Source organism: Pseudorca crassidens, chromosome 9 (genome assembly GCF_039906515.1).
Source record: "Pseudorca crassidens isolate mPseCra1 chromosome 9, mPseCra1.hap1, whole genome shotgun sequence".
In the NCBI taxonomy this organism is placed as follows: domain Eukaryota; kingdom Metazoa; phylum Chordata; class Mammalia; order Artiodactyla; family Delphinidae; genus Pseudorca; species Pseudorca crassidens.
Window position 1 is genome coordinate 32,829,656 of NC_090304.1, and position 24,452 is coordinate 32,854,107.

The window sequence follows — 24,452 nt, forward strand, 5'->3', positions numbered from 1 at the left end:
ATATAATTACAAATTGTGGTAGTGATATGAGAAAATACAAAAGTATGAATTAATTTGTATCTGTGCCTTTAGAAAGGCCCGTTCAGGAAATTATACTTAAACTGCAATCCCCAGGTCAAGTACTAGTTAAATAATAAAGACTGAACCAGAGAGATGAGCTCCAGGTGGAGGAGAAAACAGAGAGATTGAGAAAGATCAGTATGGCTGGAACTGAACAAGTACAGAGAAGGTGAAAGGAGGTAAAGATCCAGAAGGATTTAGTGACCAGACCATGAAGGAACTTAGAGGCTATGATGGGGGACTTTGGCACTTCCTCTTATGAGCACTTGGAAGCCAGGGAGAAGATTAAACAGGAATGTGATTTGTTTATATGTCTCACTCTCCCACTCCGTAGTGAGTCCTTGAGATCAAAGAGATGTGTCTTCTTCACTGAATGGGAATACATGATTTTGGTTTAAAGGTAATTTTGGAGTCAGGCAGAATTGACACCAAGCCCAGGCTCCATCATTTATGAGCTGTGTGATTTTAAACAAGGTTCCTAGAATCCTTATATGTAAAATGGGGATGCAAGTATGCCTACCTCACTGTGCTTTCGTAAGGATCAAGTAAGACAATACAATAGTAGGCACTCTTTAAATATTCACTATTATTGTTAATATCATTATATCCCAATCACCTAGGACATCGATTGGCCCATGGCTACACTTATGTAAATGATTACAGAGTTGGACTGAATTCTATACATAATAAACTGCAGCTACAGAATTTTTAATGAAAGTGGGTTATTGTAACTCAGAGTAGCATTTACATCCAACAAGTTTTTTAAAGAGAGCTACTGACAAAAGATTTGTTTTAAAAAGCACAAATGAGAATGTGTCTGTATCATATGGACTCCTTCCCCAGCCCACAATTACTTACATGCCTCTGTCTGCCCTTTATCACATTTCAGTTGTTTCCCTGTTTTGTAAATCATTCCAACTCTATTTATCAAAGTTCAGAATCTTCACCAGAAAGCCACAGAGTCAGCCTTCTAAAATTATCTAAAGTTCCTGCAAATGGATTGTTAAACACCTTAAGTTGCTGCTGGTATAGCAAATTCTTGATGACTTTTCACTGGCCTTAGAGCAACAGACCAGGACTAGAAATGGAGTCTGAGCTCTCCCAGCACTAGAAGCTAACCAATACCTCTGTGGGCAACGTGTCACTTCATGCAAAGACACAACATTCAATCAGCTCAAGTCACACTTTGCTGTCTTGTAATGACTCAATCTAAATTTCCCATGTATCATCTTCCTAGTAATGGATAGCAAGGTGGCAGGGAGAGGGTTTTTGCATCTACTGTTGGCCCCTACCCAGTGAAAAGTCCCATCACTCATGTTGGCCAAGCTGAGTTCTCAGTGCTAAGAAAGATAGTATGTCCCTCTTAAGAATGCAAAGACACGAGGCTGGATATGTGATGGCCAGTTGCAGCATCTTGAATAATCTCTGTGGTTCTGTTTTTCTTTAATGTAATACACAGAGGACTTTGTGGTTACTGTCTTCATGAGAAGGAGGTAAGACTTCCTTAACATACATTTGATGCTCACCAGAAGTGACCATAGCACAAAAACCAGCTCTGAGTACAGAAAATGAAATGGCTGTCAATCCCCATGATCTTGGGGTCTCCCCCAAATCTCTACTTCCTAAATGCATTTTTTCTGTCTTCATCACACTATTAAAATTTCCTCCCATTTGGATCTACAGAAAGTAATTGTTAGAGTGCTACAACACAGAATTATCTATGAGATTAATGAGAATAGAGTTCTTTGAAGTTCTAAAACAGTATGGCTGACCAGTAATAAACAAAGCTACCTATTTTGTGGTTGTCATAGGGTAAATGGTCTTAACTTCTGTGTGTTGCTTTTACACCTACTCCTAAATCCTGCATATTTTCAGCATTTGGTGTCCTCCAACATTTTTGCCTTTGATTCCTGTTTCCAGTCGTCTTGATTTGAGAAAGATGTTTATCACTGTGTATTTAACCCTCTAGGGTATGAGTTATATTTACTCTGTCTCATCTCACTCTAGACAGTTCCTCCCAGACTCAGCTTGAACTTCCTGGTGCTCTGTGCTAGCATCGCTATCTGGACTTTCCTCTAGGAGTGGGCGATGAACCATGGAAAGTGAGAGATGAAGGGATGGCGAGTTCTGGGACAGCCACTCATGCCAACCAATGAATAGAATTAGGATAGAAAGCCATCTGTACCTCTTAAAGTTGTCACATGTGTGGTTCTATAGAATCCTCCCGATAACTCGAAGATATTTTTATAGGCTCATTTTACAGAGAAGGAAACACCTTAAAAGAGCTTAAGTGACTTGTTATATTTTACAAAATAGTAAATAACTAAGATTATATTCAAACTCAGACCTCATTTCATATGTTGATGTTAATCTGGATTACTGAAGTACAATGCATCATAAATTAATCTTCATCACAACAAATACATAATTTTCCAGATTCCAAAGTACATATTTCATAATTAAACAATTAAATGTTTAGATAAAATTTTATATTTCTATTTAAGTATGTGTGTGTGTGTGTGTGTGTATGTGTGATTAAATATTTATCTTAAATTTGAGTCATAACCAGAGCAATTACTGGAGATTAAGTTCAATCTCTTTTCATAAGAGGGAAATGAGTCTCAGAGAAGTTCAGTAATTTTCTAAGTTTGTTCAACTAATTAGAAATCATAACTGACTTTAAGCCAGCAATTTGTAAGTCAATCTCTCTTTCTATTCTAGCGGGAACACCATACTTTACTTGAGTCTTAGGATAATTTTACTGAATGGTTCCAGCAAGGTAATAGCAATATTTTGCACACAGGAAAATAGGCCAAGGCTGGAAATATATAATCTAATCTTTGCCACTGACTATAGGATCACAGGGCTAGGTAGGGTCAAGGATAAGACCAAAACCTAGATCTCTTGTCTCTTTAGCAGCATTTTTCTCCACTGTACCACCCTGGTACGTGACACAGTCCTTATGTGAGGAAAAATATTGCTTTAAATTTTTAGAACAGAAAAAAATAATAAATGAATAGTTAAAAATAGAGTGTTGCACCCTACAAGAACTGAATTCAACTCATCAGATTAAGGAAAAAAAAGAGCCCTGATACTGGGCACCCTGATTTAAAAGATAACATTAGTCTTATGACATTAACTTAATTGTTTAGGTTTTGTTTTCATGGTTTATTTTAAATTCAAATTTCTGGAAAATAAGAAAGTCAATTTCTGATTCCCCACATAGCAGCCACTTTACTTAAATAAGAGAACTGTGGGTCTACACACTTGTTGATGTATGACCTTACAAGCATTTTTGTTATGCAATATATTTATGTTATATAGTTTATGTCCACTGACATATAAAGCAAGGTGTCATTTAAAGAGAGTGGGAATTATCACTTATGATTGAACTAGCAATCTCTCTAAAGCATAGCCTCTACTCTCAAGGCCCTGACCACATCAGTGAAGATAACAGAGATGATCAATCTTTATTGATGTCATGGTACATTTGCTGTGACACACAGGAGGCATGATTCTGACCTTGTAATGAAGAATCCATGTAAGAAATTTGCTCTGAGTAGCAAGACTGTTTCATGGAAAGGGAAAATGTCATTTTCTAGTGATATTTTTAGGAATATATCAATGTGTGCATAAAATACGACTCTAATCAAGGTTGTCAATGGTGTGGAAAGGGAAGGAAAGTAGGATCAATAGAACATATACAAGATTTCAGGCTTTCTGCAGGGCACCAAATGGATTATTTTATTTAAAACTCCCTGTATCAGCAGGAGGAAAGTGTTATTATGTACATTTTGCAGAGGTAGCTAATAAAGGTTAAATTAATTACCTGAGTATCTATAGCCAGTTTGAGCTGCAGGTGGAATTCAAGTTCTACTTGACTACAAATTCCATAAATTACATCTTCTAAAAATCAGTTATATGGGTCCCTGAAGCTTCTGAAAATGTAAGTTCAGGTTTAAAAAAATGCCATAGTCTTTTATATTCTCTCTAACATCATCTTTAGTGTTTTCTTTCTTTTGGGTTCTTGACTGAGTCAGAGACAGAAATTAGGAAATAATGCCTTAGAGTAGGGAACACATTAGAGCCTTTTGCACCTTATAAAGAAAGTGACAAACACAGAACCCAAGGTATATTGATAAGGCTGGTTAGATAAATGGAATTACAAGGGAGACCAGATAACCATTCCCGCCTCCTAAAACCATTCACATGCAGACATACACGTACAAGCACAAAGCAAACACCCCAAACCATGTCTGAATTTCTACTTAAAGCTAATTTTTCCAGTAGATTAGGACACTGCTAGTTATTGTGTATTTGCCAATACCTCTATACACAAATCACATGATTCTCGTTCAAGCATTAGATTTTTTGCTTAAACAGCTACACATTTGCTTCTGTATTCCAAGAGGATCAACATCCAGGAGATTAAAAGAACAATCTGCCAGAAGCACAGAATGGATCAAGTGAAAGGTTTTTCTAATGCTTCAGCATGGTACCTACATGAACCCAGAGGAGAAGAGATGGGTTTTAATAAAACCTATATCATCTTTGTATCTTATCAAGATTTGTACGTTGCTGATCTAGAAACCAAGACGCTACTATGCCTTGACGGTGAAGAAACAAGTGACCCCTTAAGATCTTAGACTTTTAACCATTTATAGACTACTATGTTGCTGAACTCTGGCCCTTGCCTATAGTTATCTGAGGGGTAAAAGTGCATTAATAAACCAGAAGACAGATAAGAGACTATGGATTTTATTTTATTTTATTTTATTTATTTTTGGCTGCGCTGGGTTTCCATTGCTACGTGCGGGCTTTCTCTAGTTGCGGCGAGCTACTCTTCATTGCAGTGAGTGGGCTTCTCATTGCGGTGGCTCCTCTTGTTGCGGAGCACGGTCTCTAGGTGCACTGGCTCAGTAGTTGTGGTGTGTGGGCTTAGTTGCCCCATTGCACGTGGGATCTTCCCGGACCAGGGCTCAAACCCGTGTCCCCTGCATTGGCATGCAGATTCTTAACCACTGCGCCACCAGGGAAGCCCAAGACTATGCATTTTAGAATGGAAAAGTAAATGGAAAAGGAATAACATCTTATTTCTCTTACTTACTGGATAAATGTGAGACAGTTCGTTAGCTTCTTTTGAGCCTATTTCCTTTCCTGTAAAATTGGGAATAGGAATGTCTCTTTCACTGTCTCTGGATGGAGGAAAAGAGCCCTAGATTTTTTTTCAAATGCTATTGCCTGGGTTAGAGCCTCTGCAATATGAAGCTAGCAGCCTTCCCCTCCAGATTACAGTTATAGACCTTGACTATGATCTGGGAGGAGAGGAGGTCTATGTTCCTGTCTGCACCCACCCAAAGTAGTGCTTCTACCACACTGAGCTAGAAGGGCTAAGATGAAGCAGATCAGAGCTCGAATACAAAAAACTCTGGCTCTTCTCAATAAGTTTTAGTAGATATCCCTAAATAAATGATTCTTTTCTGTACACTATTATAACAATTTCCTGAAATTCATAAAAAATTTTATCATTTTCACCAGTTACATCTGCTTCATTGGGGCATGGGTCTACAGGGTTCCTCACACAACCATTCCAGAAGTCATCTCTATCTTGTGTTTCTAAAATGATCTCCTCCATCACCTATGGAAGGCTTCCCACTACTGCAGCAAACACTGTCTTAAATCAAAGCGTTTGGCTGGAGGACTCCTGTATATGTATGTAGGAAAAATGTAATTCTGAAAAAGGTTTTAGCACTTTCTTTAAAACAAAAATTAGTATTTCCTACTTAATTACTTATAAAATAACTGTATCTTACTGAAAGGCTTATTTGGGTTTAAGTCTACAGTGTTTAGTTTTATCATTGTATTTGTTAAGTGTAAATTTCACGAAAGCATACAGAAAAATCCCCAAAAGGGGCATGTGTGTGTTTGTGTTTGTGTGTGTGTGTGTGTGTGTGTATCAGCATTCTCATTTTAGGTACTTTTCCCCTGATTAAATATACAATCCTGACTCCTGAAATTACTCCTTAGGAAATCTATTCAGGTCATAATGAGTAAAAATTTGAATCACTTCTTCTTGCTCTTCTTATGTCTTTCTGAATGTATTCACAAAATTTCACTAAATGTAATGCTACTGTGTTGTTGTTTTTGTTGCCTTTTGATTTTATGATTAGAAATGATAGTCAACCCAACATAGCTTGCTGAACTATTTCTTTCAGTAGAACAGAAATTTTGAGCTTTATTAAAAACCACTAAGTTTCTACACCATATAATTCTACAGTGCTTAATGATACTATGTTTTCACATTGTGGAACTGTATTTACATTATGCTAAGTTGGCCATTAATGCTGTGAATTCAGCAGGGGGTGTTGAGGAGATAGAGACTGTCAATCTTTAGATTTGTTGTTTTGTACCCTCACAAGTTGATGACTCTAGAAATTAAAATAGAGATAAAAAATAGATAGGTGGACAGATAGATACAAATTGATAGATAGATAAATATATAGATATACCCCAAGGAATTAGGCAAATATATGTTCATTAAAACTCTATGAGAAATCTAATATCTTTTCAATAGGATAACTGTATCTACTTTATACTCCAATTTTTAAAAGATATTTCAAAACTGAAGGAGAGAGGATATCGGGACACTATATTGCTTTATACAAATTCATTGACAAATTTAAAAAAAAAAGAGGTGAAACTTTAGTGTTTTTTAAAGCTCATTCAAGGCATTATAATGCCCAAAATAATAAGTTCTCAAAAGTCTGGTATAGTAAAGTTAATATTCTCGGAAGTAATTATGATTATTTGTTTTATTTAATCTCGAGTCAAATTAGAAATGGTGTTTGCTTATAAAAAAGGATTTCTACTATAAAATGGTTCAGATTAATATCTACATCATAAACCTCTAACTCAGCATGGTCCTGTCATGTTGATGTCACTCTATATGAGACATAATTTCAAAATCGGTTATTAGTCAGAACTCAGTGGGGAGCCCTCAGAGAGGAGAAACCTCATTTCTGCTTTGTACCAATGTTAAATGTACAGGCTGGTCTTTGGGATGATTAATAATATATATTCCTTGTCCTTTTCTGGCAGATCTCTCCAGCTCAATCAGGATGAAATTTCAATTAACACCCCTCCAAAGGATAAAACCCAAAGACAACTTTGGATTTTAAAAACTATTTAATAAAATATCTCCCTTAAATATTAGACATATTACAATCAAACTGGGGACTGTCTCCACCAAATCACTGTGGGCATTTGGAGAAGACATATCTGAAGTTTAGAGCCTGGGCTTCTTAAAGAAAAAAGCCAAATAAGTGAACATTCTCAAGACGGATAATCTGAGAAGTATGTAAAGTTATTACTTGTAACTTCTTTACTTTGGGAAAGCTAAAAGACTGCAAATTTAATATGTGGCCAAGGTCAAACAAATAGTACATGGCTGAGCTAAAACTGGAACTCAGTTGGTCAGTGTCACCGACATGTTGGTACCCTCTGTGTTGACTCTCTATGCCACCACTTTATTTCCACTGTCTTCACTTTCTCCATAGAACATCATGTAATTGCATACTAGAAGAAGAGAAAGCCAAATGGTATTTTAATGTCATTGTTCGTTTAAACTGAACTGTTAGATCACTTTATTTTTGTTTAGTCATAGTTTGAAACTCCCCATTTAGGAATAATAGGTTCCACTTCTACGTTGCTTAACATTGTATTTTTAGCACACATCACAACCTGGATAATGTTATATCTTCAATAATCAGCTTTTGAATGAATTAATTTATCTATCTGATACTAATGTAAATACTACATGTAAGATATATATGCAGTGGGAAATGAAGAATAAAAGTACCACGGGATACAGTAGGCTGGTGAAGATCAGAGATTAACGTAACGCTCTTGATTTTATATAATACTGAGCTAGAAGGAAAGCTGAACTAACGTTTGTTTATTTCATCGTAATTTACACAGAAAAATCTCAAAATTCATCCCCACAATTAAACATGTTGTAGTTAATATCCTTTAAATCTCACCTTACAAATGATAAAACTCAGGCTTAGAGGGATTATCTAATATAGCAATATGCCTAATACCCAAAGTTAAAAGAAATGGTCAGAACAGAACATGAAACCAAGTTCTCTGACTGATTACAAACCCTGTATTCCTGTATTTTTCTTCCCTCATTGCCTCACAGAAAAGTTTTATAGAAAACATGTTAGCTGGACCTGAACATAAGTTCACCCCTTGGATAACTGAAGCAATAAATATCCACATCTACTAATAAAATAGTATTTTGTAAATAAGTTCACATCTTCATTTACTAGACTAATGAAGACTCAGAAAAAAATCATAATTACATGTGGGGTTATATGTTTATACAGTACACATCTATACTCTAGATATTTAAATGTTTCCTGTTTCTTTCACAATACATTTTACAAAGTATTTCTTTGGAAGAATAGCATGGTCATGAGAAGAATCACGTCCTATATTTCCAGATACACACCGTTTCTCCTGAATTCACAATGTACTGTGACGTATTTCTGGCTGTCACTTGGACGATATTCAAAAAGCCCAAAAGAACATTAACATCTGGAAGGCTTAGATAAAGATTCCTCTGACATGTAAGTTAATGAGCTAGATCTTCTAGAAAACTGTCTTCCCTTCCAAAAAGCTGAGACTTTTTGAGTCATTCAGAAATAACTTTTGGAATCATACAATGGGGGCCAGATGCAAGACTGAATGGGAAGACTGCATCTCATGAAAGCTTGCCAACCTTTCTACTCTGGCTTGGGATTTCAAGTTAGAAAGCTCAGATCCTATATTTTCTTAAAAGAACCTTCCTCTCACACCACTGGAACCAAATATACAGCTTTTTATTGAATATTTGGAAGGAAATGTGCCATAACCATATAGAAGTGAAACAAAAAGAGGTAATAGATAAATTTGACTTTAGAAATTTGGACAGTAATTTGTAATTATCATAACACTTGGATATTCTGTCCATGCAGTGAATGAATACCTTTATGTTGTTCTACCCTTGATAGTTATCCTACCATAACATAGTAATTTTTATTCTTTGTGAAATAAGAAGATGAAACTGCCACCTTCTCCTCTTATCACTCTACTTCTCCCTCCAAGGAAGGAAAAATGATAGCACAGGGAACTATATTCAATATCCTGTGATAAACCATAATGGAAAAGAATATGGAAAAATATATATATATGTATAACTGAATCACTTCGCTGTACAGCAGAAACTAACACAACATTGTAAATCAACTACACTTCAAAAAAAAAAAAAAATAAAGATTTAATCTATTAAGGAAGTTGATAGAGAGAACCAACACAGTTGTTAAATTATTAAACAGGGAGGCAGTTAGAACTGAGGTGTCTCATGTCCTGGTGGCTTATGAAAGCAAAATGAAATCTAAGACTGTAAATGCCTTAAAGTTATGAAATGAAAACACTAAGGACAGCCAATTACAACAGCCAACTGATTGGCAATTACAAATAGCCAATAGAGTATTTTCCTTTCTTTGCTTCTGTACTTTTTCTACATAAGTCTTTCTCCTTGTTCCTGTTGGTCCAGTGCTCCTAGCCACTTCCAGTTTGGTATTGCCCAACTGGAATCAAATTTTGCTCAAATAAACTCTTAAAAACTTTTAAGATGCTTCAGTTTATCTTTTAACTCAGGGAATCAGGGTTATTATTTTTATTCTAACTTGACAGAGCTATATACATTCACTTGCTTATTGCTACTTAGCAAATTATCACCAATTTAGTGGTTTAAAACACTACTCATTTGTTATCTCATACTTCTATAGGTCAGAAATTCAGCACCACATAGCTAGAATTTCTGTCTAGGGTCTCACATGACAAAAATAAGAGTATTAGTAAGGTTTTGTTCCTTTCTGGAGTAGCTGGGGAAGAATCTGTTTCCAAGCTAATTCCGCTTGTTCCCAGAATTCAGTTTCTTGAGTTCGTAGGATTAAGGTCTCCATTTCTTTGATATATGCACCTCTGCATCTCCAATTTAGGAATGATGTTTTGAATTCTCACATTTCAAACCTCTCTTATTTTCATTTCTGCCTTCAGCTGGAAGGAATCTCTGCTTTTAAAAGCTCAGATGAGTAAATTGAGCCCAGCCAAAATAATCCAAGATAATCTCTGTATTTTCAGGTCAATATATTAGTAAACTTAATTACATTTGTGAAAGCCCTTTTGCCATATGAAATAACACATTCATAAGAGTAACAGCAGGTGTTGAAGGTCATGGAGGTGAAAATCCTGCCAACAACATTATGTAAACTTAGGAGGAAAGATATTTCACCTCTCTGGACCTTAATTTTCTCATTGAGCCTAGAAAATTGACCATCTTTTATAACAAGTAATGTAAATGCACAGCTAGCACACATCATGCCCCCCATGTTTACTTTGTCTTCTTGCTTACTTTTATAAAGAATTTCCTCAGCACTAGCCAAGGTACTAGGCCTTTTACACACATGATTTCACTTAATTTTAAAAGTGCCATTAAATGGCCATTATCTTCATGTAGCAAATTTGAGCACTGTTATTAAGAGAAGTTGATAGGGACTTCCCTGGCAGTCCAGTGGTTAAGACCTCGCCTTCCATTGCAGGGGGTGCAGGTTCGATCCCTGGTTGGGGAGCTAAGATCCCACATACCTCGAGGCCAAACAAACCAAACCGTAAAACAGAAGCAACATCTTAACAAATTCAATAAAGATTTTAAAAATGGTCCACATCAAAAAAAATCTTTAAAAAAAAATAGAGAGAAGTTGATAATTTCCTGAAAAGTACATATCTTCCCAGTGAAACAACTGGGATATATAGACACACACACACACACACACACACACACACAGTTTCCTAGTGCTTTCATAACAGTGGTACCACAGTTCTCGAAGCTAGAAATTCAAAATCAAGATGTTGGCAGGGCCATGCTCTCTCTCCTTGCTTCTTGTGGTTGCCAGTAATCGTTGGTGTTTCTTGGTTTGTAGTAGCATAACTCTAATCTCTGTTCTACTGTCATATAACTGTCTTCCCTCTGTGTATGTGTGTCTTCATATGACATATTCCCATCTGTATGTGTCTTTAACTGTGTCTCCTATCCCCTTTTTATATATAAGGACACTGCTCACTGGATTATGGACCCACCTTACTCCTCTATGATCTTAATTTACATTAAGATCCTACTTTCAAATAAAGTCACATTCACAAATATCAGGGGTTAGAACATCAATATATCCTCTGTGGGTAGGGGGACCACACAGCTGGTATCTTTATAAGTTTACTTGAAAACAAAGAACAGTACTGACATTTGGGTTTCTCTCCGCCAAAAAAATGTCATCCATACTTAAGCATGAAAATGAATGGAGGATTTTTTTTTAATTAGGGTATAGTTGCTTTTCAATGTTGTGTTAGTTTCCGCTGTATAACAAAGTAAATCAGCTATATGTATACATATATCCCCTCCCTTTTGGACCTCCCTCCCACCCATCTAGGTCACCATAGAGCACCAAGCTGAGCTCCCTGTGCTATACAGCAGGTTCCCATTAGCTATCTGTTTTATACATGGTAGTGTATATATGTCAATCCCAATCTCCCAATTCATCCTAATTCAAAAAGACACATGCACCCCAATGTTTACTGCAGCACTATTTACAATCGCCAGGACATGGAAGCAACCTAAATGTCCATCGACAGATGAATGGATAAAGAAGATGTGTACATATCTACAATGGAATATTACTCAGCCATAACAAGGAATGAAACTGGGTCATTTGTAGAGATGTGGATGGACCTAGAGTCTGTCGTACAGAGTGAAGTAAGTCAGAAAGAGAAAAACAAATATTGTATATTAACACATGTATGTGAAACCTAGAAAAATGGCAAAGGATTTTGACTTATGGAAAACTAACTTTACACAAGCAATATAAACAACGGGTTTTTTTTCTTAACGTACTTCTCAAATTTAGCAATGTCACCAAAATACTAAGAATATTATTGATAAATAGGCCAATATAACACAGCTTTAACGACTCTCAGATGATTCTACCTTTTAAGAGGAGCACAGAAAAAACTGTAGAACAAGGCAACTGAGAAGGAAGAAAAGACAACAAACAAAGAGACAACAGATGAGAATAAGGTCAAAGATTCAGTAGTTGTTTAGCCTGGAGAGAGGAAGGTCAATGGCTCATGCTTGCTACATTTGAATCTGAATATCAGAAGAACCCAAAGCAGAAATGTTATTAGACAGTGTCTAGAAGTGTAGAACGTAAGCTCAAGAGATGACCTGCAGGCAAAATAAGGATATTCTGACAAAGTGGCTCAAAGATGATAGGATTCTACACAAATGGGGAGTAAACTCTCAAGAGAAGTGAGATGACCTCTAGGAAGTAATGGTTTGATGGGGATTCACTCCTAAACTGAGAACTGGGGTGATGATACACTCCATACCTGAGAATCTATAGCATGGTAGGTCATCTTCCTGGTTCTAATCTAGAAATGCAGTTTTACTTTGGAATCTATGTGTTAGTAACTTTTTGCCTAAATCTAAATGTCTCAAGACTCAAAGACTGACTATCTTCATATCCTCATTGTTTTGTTGATGGAGAAAACATTTCTAGATAAAAAGGAAGCTCAGCATTTGACAGCTATGTACATAGTGGATAATCCAATTAGTATAACACCGAACTTTGCAATCATTACCTACACAGATTACTGACTTAAAAAAGATTTCAAAGTGTATCGAATGGTTTGGAAAATGAAAAACCACCATGTGGCCTTTGAACAGACCCAAAGAATTCACTGTAATTACTACACCAACCCCTCATTGGCACTGACTTTCTGGTGTCAGCAGGCTTGCAGTGCTGGCAACAAGCCCATCTTTGGAATTAATTCTCTGGAGGCAAAGACATTCCACTGTGCTGTCAGCAGCTACAGCCTTCCATTACCATAAGGATATGCTTTAGATAAGACACAAAACCAGACTGATTTCAGACTGCAAGACTCTATCTTTGGAGATGGCATGATAATCTTCCTTGGCATCATATTTCTCAATAATATCCTTTCTCTGTAAACGATCAGCATATTTTCAGGGACAATATGAAAGCATAATTTTTGTTTTCTCTGAACACAGTGAGATATATATATATTTGCATGTTAGTTTCCTCCCATGCTTACTTCCATCCAGCTTGCCAATATAGTTACATTTTTCATCCATCTGATGCCAAATTTTGCTTAAAGTTTTAAATCATACAGCCACTTCTATAAGAAGCCACTTATTTTACCATCTTCCTGTTTCATCCCAGTTTTAGGAAACTCTCCTATTTCAGTTTCAACAGATGAAAGTTTCAGGCAAAATTAGGCTGTTGTTTTTATTTTTTGCTTAGTGTACAGAACCTTGTGCAAAGATGTTTCTATGGCTTATATTTTACTATGGCACTCATTTGTTTACTTGTTTCTCACACGACTCCTTTTGGAAGGAAGAAATTCCAGTTTTCTTTTCTGCATTTCCAGGGCCTGGTCTAACAATTCTCTATCTACAAAGCACAAAGCAAGTACTTGATAAATGTTTGTTACTTGACTAAAGAATGAATTAATACCACTCCTTTTAGTCTAAACATCTCTAATGTGATTCTATATAAGGTGGGCAGCATGGAAGATGACAGGAGTTTAACCAAAAGGACATTACAAGAAAATAGCAATTTTATTGCTTTACTTATCATTAAACTTCCGGCTATGAGACAAAAGGGCAGTCTTAACATTCATCTAGAGTCTAGTGCTTTGCTAATTTTTGGAACAACAAGTAATTACTCTCTTTTGGAGAGTAATTGTCCCATTCTCCCTCTTAATCTGATTACATTTGGACACTTAAATTTAACTCTCAAAGATCTTTAAGACCAATGGCACCTAACGTTGTATGGGAAGAACTGAATATAGGATCAGAAAGTCTGATACTTCTGAATATATAAAACTACCTGGTGACCAAGGATTTAGATTAAAGAAAATTAAACTGTGATTTATCCCATATGGAGAAACTGTGAAGGAAAGTTTACTGTGTAGCAAACATGTATATTAATATGCAAAAGATTTCCCTGTGGATTGAGTAACAACTCAAGTTAAATGCATAATATGAAGGAGTGTGTGTGTATACATAAAAACTTGAGGAAAATGCTGATAATTAAAACATAAAATATCGATCTTTGTATATCTATTTATACACATGCACAGATATATAGCATACATATTCAATATTTTAACTTCATTTAATGTCTGAATATATATAGTTTTCGACCTGACATATTTCCTCCTTTTACTAGCACTCCCAATGGCAATCCTTTATTGCAATTATCACTTCATTATTGAAACAGATTATAAATATTGGTCCCATTTCCCCCAATTATGAAGCAGTATGATGACATAGAACAACTGGATATATCCTCCTGATATTTTGACATTTTAGCTGAAAACAGAGATTAAAATTGTTCATTTCTATATTTTTTGAACAGGGATATCTTGAATGTTGATAGCAGATCATAACAATAATAGATCATTCCCGACGTTATTGTTCTTGCAGTTTGAGTCTACATTCTCATCTCTGGAGATCACTTGGTTCTTAATGATTTCCAAGCCAAGATTTTTAGTTTTTTATAGAATCTCTGAGGAACAGAGATTATTTAATTATTTTTTTCATTTTGAATAACACAGAATTGGAGTCTATTACTAATTGCCACTACCTATGGATTCCTGACTAAACATTTTTTATGTCATTTTAGGTGCTCTATAATAAGGCAGCAGTCTCCTTCTGCCAATAATTAACTAACTTGTTAATAAACTCCTTGTTCCTAATAATAAATATTATATCTGCCTAGATATATTCACTACATTCTATCATCGATGATGGTGCTACTGTTTCCAAAACTGGAATTACCTTCCCTAGATCCTATTACTGGTACAAAAATCCTACCTATCTCTCATAGGTCAGCTCAAATACAACATGCTCCACAAATCTTAGCTAATCTCACAGCAGACTTAATCTTTTCTTCTCTTAAGATACCCATAAAATTTGAAATCTGAATTTAGAACTTATTCTGATTGATTTATATATGGTTATTTGTAGGAACATGCAAAATAGTTTTAGGATATATTGTAATATATTGTTTGATACCTAGAGGAAAAGTAAAGTGCAGGCTATAAATGAGGTTATTGAATTGATACCTCAAGAAAAATAAAGCTGCTGCCTTGGGATTATATTCCTGTCTGTTGTGCCTTATGGAACTGAAGTGGACAAACATGGAGATGTTTCCAGGTATCTTGTAAGGTACTCTTGCCATAGCTTGTAAACTCTCCAGGACACAGATAAAGCTAAGCTACTTTGGCCTACAGAAGAGGTGTATGAGTAACACCTCAATATGCACGTGTAGTCTCCTCTCTTAGGAAGACTGAGGTAAGATCTGCTAAAAATTTCTCAACGTTATAACAAAATTATTAAATTTGTTCCATGTCTCTGGAGCCAAAATTATCCCAGGAGCAGGGCACTGTCGTGAAGCTTTGTCCTATGCTGACTGTAAGCTGCTTGAAAACAAAGGCAATAAATATTAGCTCTTTTCTATTCCATTACCAGAATCACTTGCCATCTCTTCACTGAAGTAAACAAAGTGATAATCTACTGTATTTTACAGTCTCACATTCTCTCTGCAGAGGTCTCTAGAGAGTCTTGGTGCTGCCCTCAACTATATATAAATAGCCACAGTCTTGCCTTCCTTACTTGCTTTTGTGAACCATGGACTCATTTCCTAAAATGCAATATTTTAATATTAAAGTCAAATATCTCAAAGATGAGTAACCCCTAATACCAACAATGCTGACAGTTGTGCTTTGGTTTTGAGGTCTACGTGCCATCCAGCAGAAACTGGATTGAATCCAGGCCTGATTTCCCATAAAGTACTTTGCCACTGAGGAGAATGAATCTGAGTTACTACTGACCTGAGCCTAATGTAAATCAAAGACCTAGAAAAGCTTCATGTCCCAATACCAATTAGTTCTCCACTGCCTGTGCGTTTTTGCTCCTGCTTGGAGTACCTGACATTTTGAAACAATTAGAGGGCATCTGGACTCATCAGAGCTGAACTTCTGAGCTTCATCCCATGGAATAAAAGCCATCAGAGCTGCCCACAAACTGTGACTGCCTCCTTTTTAAGAATCTAATAGAATTGGCCCTATATATTGACAAAGATTAAACTGCATCTTTGCTAGAATTTGAGAGGCACAACATTCCCCATCCCCAGAGCTAATTTTTTTTAAGGATCTTTAAAGTGTTCAAAGCCTCTACAGTCAATGCCAAATTTCTATGTTAACTTATCAAGGCTAATGGATAGGGACAAATCCATTACTTAGGAGAGTTTAATATATAATTGATAATCGTTGACAAGAATATAGTGTTGTTTACCTAAATGATCCTGAGATTTATCACATTTCATTTGATGTATCACATTTCATAGGATCTAATATCAGACAAGTAAGAGAGAGTATGGCTGTTCATCTACAGGGATGACCTGTCTTACTGGGACACTAAAGTTTGTGTCCCTGTATAACTTGAGTATGTTTTTTCTCCGGCCACCAAAACTGTGAATCTAAATGCTAAAGCAGAAAACAGATAATCAACAAGGACCTAGTATATAGCACAGGGAACTCTACTCAATATTCTGTAATAACCTATATGGGAAAAGAATCTGAAAAAGAATGGATACATATATATATATATATATATATATATATATATATATATATATGTATATTTTGAAACTAAGAAAATTAGCTTCTAACGGCAAAGTTTCATATTCAAAACTGTTCAAATCTCACAGGAAAAAAAGTGCAAGTCCATTAGAGACAGCGGGAAACCAAAGAATGGGTATTGTTTGACTTGTGTGCATCACTGATAGATGTCTGTAATGGATTCTATTCTTAAAGGTACAAAGCATTGTATTGAAAGACTGGCCTCATTCTGTGTAATTTTAGTTCTCTTTGCCTATCCCTGTTATTATATAGCTCTGACTTTTAAAAGGAATATTTTACTACCTCTCTTCACACTAGGTAAAACCTTCCCTGGCAGTATATTTAGATGGTTATTTCTACTGTGCTCTCTTCCAAGCCAGAGAGTGCCACCCAGACAAGGGTTCTCTACAAGCACACACCCATTGCTTTGGTTGGATTACACAGTCTGTGCTGCAAAGGTCTTTCCTGTTAAGGTTTAGCATTCAGAAGACCATGTCACGGGTACTAAGTAAGGCTGGGAAACTCTTCCAGATATATATCAGGTCATTTATAATGCTGACAACCATACGGAGACAATGAGAACTGAGAAAAATATAAAGCTAGAAAAAATATCAGAAAACACACAGCTTCTCTTAACCAATGTCACATGCTTTTGCTCATGTTGTTTTGGTTCTTTCTCTTAAATAAACAATTGCATTTAAAAACATTGTAATTTTAGCAACACTCTTGCTAGAACGTTGTTGGAAACTCAAAATCCCAAATCAAATGTGAAATGTTCCACAAATTCTAATTACCAAGATTGGTGAAAAGAGTATATGTGATAGAATGAAAGGCCGAGAAGCTTATGACGTGACATATTAAGAGTGCTTACTGTCAGGAAGTGTGAATCTAAAGATCCTGGCACAATATCCCAATTAAAGGTTAACAGTAAAAAATGCTGATAGCCAAATGGTAATCATACACAGAATGTGCCCTGGTGGATTTTTCCATTTTCGGTCAACACTCTCACTGCACAGTTCATTTTCTCCAACAGCTCTTTGTTAATCTGCAGGAGATGTAATTGGTATACTGCAGAACAGTAACCATTGGCTGAAAAGGACTGTAATAAAAACTGGTAGGCATTTGTTTTTAATTAAAAGGCAATAAGTCCTGGGCGATAATTGTTCAAATATTCTTAGTGAATATCCTAGAAATAAATATCTTAAAAAGTCATTGTTGTTTTATATTTCACTGAAAGCCACAGCCACAACTGTCTTCCCAAAGTGTAGTCTGCTTTGTGAATATGACCTCATTCAACTTCACAGAATAGTATTCAGATGTCGTCTATTATTATCACAATTTTTCAGATGGCAAAAGAGAACTGCTGGGAAGTTACATGACTTGGCTCAAGGTCATACAATTGATGTGAAGGTGCAGCCATGCTATGGATTTTAGAGATTCCACATCCTATCTGACTTCATGTAGCCAACTGAAAGGCAAGGTCAGAATTTGGACAAAGTCAGGTCTGAGGTCCATGCTTACTGCAATTTCTCACTACCACAGTTTATTCTTATTGACCTCTCCAAAGGAACACAGGAGTTATGACTAAAATACCTGGACTCCAGAAACTAGAGGAGTAGAAGGTAACTGAATCAACTAATAATCAAAACTATCGCTATTTTAAAACCAGAAGGGCAGCAATTGAAAATATGCAAAGACATGAGCTTTGTACTTGGAATGACCTGGATCTGAAGCATGATTCTGCCCTTCACTTGGTGTGTGATCTTTGTCAAGTACTCATCTTTTCTCCATTTTTGTTTCCCCACATGAAAATAGGACAGTGGTTCCTATTTTAAAGAATTAAAGATGTTGTAAATCTATTTGCTAAGGTAACATAATTTTTAATAACACTGTGGATATCTTTTGAATGATACTTTATAAGAAGGAAGAGGATCAATATTTATAAATTATTAATCACTATATTTTATCTCTATTACAAGGTAAAGGTGATGACAAAGTCATTAATATAAAGTTAATTAAAATTATTGATAAAAATTAACTATGCCTTTAATAATTGATGGTATGCAATAAAATATTACCACCTGGTGAGGAAACATATATGGCTGTACACACAGTAGCTCTATCACCATGTTAAGGATGACAAGGCACAGTTTACACAGAGTCTCATATTCTGCTACAGTTATACACCTTTAGTTACTTATTTTGAGAAGTGAGTAGATGATTTTACTGAATAATATTCTATAAAACATTCACACTTCTTGATGGAAAGCTGAATGTCAAGTACACATACAAGAAGATAAGTTTTAATTTTGGTGAATCAAAGGAGAAAACAGATAATTTTAAATGCACATAAACCAAACTAAAATATTCCAAGTATTAAAACCCTAACTAGAATATTAAACTCAAGGAGACCTCATTCAACTTTTTTTTTTCCCCAAACCCCAATTACTTTAGTTGTGAACATAGTTGCTGTCATATCATGCCTTAGATTCAGTGTTTGAATTAAGAATGTTCAGTTTGGGATCAGATGAGATGAAAAGGCCCTCATTCAACATTCAATTGTAAGCCAAATTGAAAATAAATGAGAGAAAGCTTCAAGATGGTGGAGGAGTAAGACGTAGACATCACCTTCCTCCCCACCAATACAACAAAAATACATTTACATGTGGAACGACTCCTATAGAACACCTACTGAACGCTGGCAGAAGATCTCAGACTTCCCAAAAGGCAAGAAACTCCCCACATACCTGGGTAGGGCAAAAGAAAAAAGAAAAAACAGAGAAAGAAGAAGAGGGATGGGACCTGCACCAGTGGAAGGGAGCTGTGAAGGAGGAAAAGCTTCCATACACTAGGAAGCCCCTTCATTGGCAGAGATGGGCGACAGGGGTGGTGAAGCGTCAGAGCCATGGAGGACAGCACAGCAACAGCAATGCAGAGGGCAAATCGGAGAGGTTCCCGCACAGAGGATCAGTGCCGACCAGCACTCACGAGCCTGGGACGCTTGTCTGCTCACCCACCGGGGCGGGTGAGGGCTGGGAGCTGAAGCTCGGGCAAGGATCTCATTCATATTTGACGGAGAAATTGAAATCTTTACAGACAATCAAAAGCAAAGAGAATTCAGAACCATCAAACCAGCTTTACAACAAATGCTAAAGGAACTTCTCTAGGCAGGAAACACAAGAGTAGGAAAAGACCTACAATAACAAACCCAAAACAGTTAAGAAAATGGTGATAGGAAAACACATGTCGGTAAATGCCTTCAATGTGAATGGATTAAATGCTCCAACCAAAAGACACAGATTGGCTGAATGGATACAAAAAAAAGATCCATATATATGCTGTCTACAACAGACCCACTTCAGACCTAGGGACACATAGAGACTGAAAGTGAGGGGAAAAAAAGATATTCCATTTAATTTGAAATCAAAAGAAAGCTGGAGTAGAAACTCTTAAATCAGACAAAATAGACGTTAAAATAAACACTATTAGAAGAGGCAAAGAAGGACACATACATAATGATCAAGGGATCAATCCAAGAAGAAGATATAACAACTGTAAATATTTATGCACCCAACAAAGGAGCACCTCAATACTTAAGGCAAATGCTAACAGCCATAAACAGGGAAATCGACAGTAACACTATCATAGTAGGGGACTTCAACACCCCAATTTCACCAATGGACAGATCATCCAAAATGAATGTAAATAAGGAAACACAAGCTTTATATGATACACTAAACAAGGTGGAGTTAATTGATATTTATAGGACATGCCATCCAAAAACAACAGAATAAAATTTCTTATCAAGTGCTCATGGAACATTCTCCAAGATAGATCATATCTTGGGTCACAAATCAAGACTTGGTAAATTTAAGAAAATGGAAATCATATCAAGTATCTTTTCTGACCACAATGCTATGAGACTAGATATCAATTACAGGAAAAAAATCTGTAAAAAATACAAACACATGGAGACTAAACAATACACTACTAAACAACCAAGAGATCACTGAAGAAATCAAAAAAATACCTAGAAACAAATGACAATGAAAACGCGACGACCCAAAACCTATGGGATGCAGCAAAATCAGTTCTAAGAGGGAAGTTTATAGCAATGCAATCCTACTTCAAGAAACAAGAAACATCTCAAATAAACAACCTAACCTTACACCTAAAGCAATTAGAGAAAGAACAAAAAAAACCCAAAGTTGGCAGAAGGAAAAATATCATAAAGATCAGGTCAGAAATAAATGAAAAAGAAATGAAGAAAACAATTGCTAAGATGGGTAAAATTAAACGCTAGTTCTTTGAGAAGATAAACAAAATTGATAAACCACTAGCCAGACTCATCAAGAAAAAAAGGGGGAAGACTAAAATCAATATAATGAATGAAATGAAAAACATAATGAAATGAAAAAGGAGACGTAACAACTGACACTTCAGAAAAACAAAGAATCATGAGAGATTACTACAAGCAACTATATGCCAATAAAAGGGACAACCTGGAAGAAATGGACAAATTCTTAGAAAAGCACAACCTCCCGAACTGAACCAGGAAGAAATAGAAAATATAAACAAACCAATCACAAGCACTGAAATTGAAACTGTGATTAAAAATCTTCCAACAAACAAAAGCCCAGGACCAGATGGATTCACAGGCAATTCTATCAAACATTTAGAGAAGAGCTAACACCTATCCTTCATAAATCTTCCAAAATATAGCAGAGGGAGGAACACTCCCAAAACTCATTCTATGAGGCCACCATCACCCTGATATCAAAACCAGACAAAGATGTCACAAAAAAAGAAAACTACAGACCAATTTCACTGATGCACATAGATGCAACAATCCTCAACAAAATACTCGCAAACAGAATCCAACAGCACATTAAAAGGATCACACACCATGATCAAGTGGGGTTTATCCCAGGAATGCAAGGATTCTTCAATATACGCAAATCAATCAATGTGTTAAAGCAATATTAACAAATTAAAGGAGAAAAACCATATGATCATCTCAACAGAGGCAGAAAACACTTTCAACAAAATTCAAAACCCATTTATGACAAAAACTCTCCAGAGAGTAGGCATAGAGGGAACTTACCTCAACATAATAAAGGCCATATATGACAAATCCACAGCCAACATCGTTCTCAATGGTGAAAAACTGAAACCATTTCCACTAAGATCAGGAACAAGAGAAGGTGGCCCACTCTCACCACTATTATTCAACATAGTTTTGGAAATTTTAGCTACAGCAATCAGAGAAGAAAAAGAGATGAAAGAAATCCTAAAAGAAGTAAAATTGTCACTGTTTGCAGATGACATGATACTATACGTAGAGAATCCCAAAGATGCTATGAGAAAACTACTAGAGCTAATCAATGGATCAGGTAAAGTAGCAGGATATAATATTAATGCACAGAAATCTCTTGCATTCCTATACACTAATGAAAAAAAATCTGAAAGAGAAATTAAGGAAACACTCCCATTTACCCTTGCAACAAAAGAATAAAATACCTAGGAATAAACCTACCCAAGGAGACAAAAGATGTGTATGCAGAAAACTATAAGACACTGATGAAAGAAATTAAGACGATACAAACAGATGGAGAGATATACCATGTTCTTGGATTGGAAGAATCAACACTGTGAAAATGACTATACTACACAAAACAATCTACAGATTCAATGCAATCCCTATCAAACTACCATTGGCATTTTTCACAGAACTAGAACAAAACATCACACAATTTGTATGGAAACACAAAAGACCCTGAATAGCCAAAGCAATCTTGAGAAAGAATAACGGAGCTGGAGGAATCAGGCCCCCTGACTTCAGAGTATACTACAGTCATCAAGACAGTATTGTACTGGCACCAAAACAGAAATATAGATCAATGAAACAGAATAGAAAGCCCAGAGGTAAACCCACACACATATGGTGCCCTTATCTTTGACCAAGTAGGCAGGAATACACAATGGAGAAAAGACAGTCGTTTCAATAAGTGGTGCTGGGAAAACTGGACAGCTACATGTTAAAGAATGAAATTAGAACACTCCCTAACACCATACACAAAAATAAACTCAAAGTGGATTAAAGACCTTAATGTAAGGCCAGACACTATAAAACTCTTAGAAGGAAACACAGGCAGAATACTCTATGACATAAATCACAGCAAGATCCTATTTGACCCACCTCCTAGAGAAATGGAAATAAATACAAAAATAAACAAATGGGACCTAATGAAACTCCAAAGCTGTTGTACAGCAAAGGAAACCATAAACAAGACGAAAAGACAACCCTCAGAATGGGAGAAAATATTTGCAAATGAAGCAACTGACAAAGGATTAATCTCCAAGATATACAGGCAGCTCATGCAGCTCAATATCAAGAAAACAAACAACCCAATCCAAAAATGGGCAGAAGACCTAAATAGACATTTCTCCAAAGAAGATATACAGATTGCCAAGAAACACATGAAAGAATGCTCAACATCACTAATCATTAGAGAAATGCAAATCAAATCTACAATGAGATATCACCTCACGCTGGTCAGAATAGCCATCATCTAAAAATCTACAACAATAAATGCTGGAGAGGGTGTGGAGAAAAGGGAACCCTCTTGCACTGTTGGTGGGAATATAAATTGATACAGCCACTAAGAAGAATAGTATGGAGGTTCCTTAAAAAACTAAAAATAGAACTACCATACGACCCAGCAATCCCTCTACTGGGCATATACCTTGAGAAAACCATAATTCAAAAAGAGTCATGTACCACAATGTTCATTGCAGCACTATTCACAATAGCCAGGGCATGAAAGCAACCTAAGTGTCCATCAAGAGATGAATGGATAAAGAAGATGTGGCACATATATACAATGGAATATTACTCAGCCATAAAAAGAAATGAAATTGAGTTATTTGCAGTGAGGTGGATGGATCTAGAGTCTGTCATACAGAGTGAAGTAAGTCAGAAACAGAAAAACAAATACTGTATGCTAACACATATATGTGGAATGTAAAAAAAAAAAAAAAGGTTCTGAAGAACCTAGGGGCAGGACAGGAATAAAGATGCAGACTTAGAGAATGGACTTGAGGACACGGGGAGGGGGAAGGGTAAGTTGGGACGAAGTGAGAGAGTGGTACAGTCACAAATATACTACCCAGTGTAAAATAGATAGCTAGTGGGAAACAGCCGTATAGCACACAGAGATCAGCACAGTGCTTTTCGTCCACCTAGAGGGGTGGGATAGGGAGGGTGGGAGGGAGACGCAAGAGGGAGGAGACATGGGGATATATGTTTATGTATAGCTGATTCACTTTGTTATACAGCAGAAACTAACACAGCATTGTAAAGCAATTATACTCCAATAAAGATGTTAAAAATAAATTAATTAATTAAAATAATTTAAAAAAGAAAATAAATGAGGCAACAGGTCAAAGTCAGACTAAGGAAAAAGAATTTCTCTCTCATATATATAATTTCAAGCAGTGGTCTTTTCTAAGGATATCCTACAATGATGTGTGTACTTCACATGATTTGAAGAATTTTGAAGATCTTTTTATAGAAATCATAATGT

General features: G+C 36.1%; 1 protein-coding gene across 4 annotated transcripts in view; it reads right to left on the reverse strand.

Annotated features, from left to right (window-relative positions):
* The window catches only part of LUZP2 (leucine zipper protein 2), a 449,267-nt gene that overhangs the window by 343,012 nt on the left and 81,803 nt on the right, over positions 1-24,452 (reverse strand). The gene's annotated exons all lie outside the window — the stretch shown is intronic.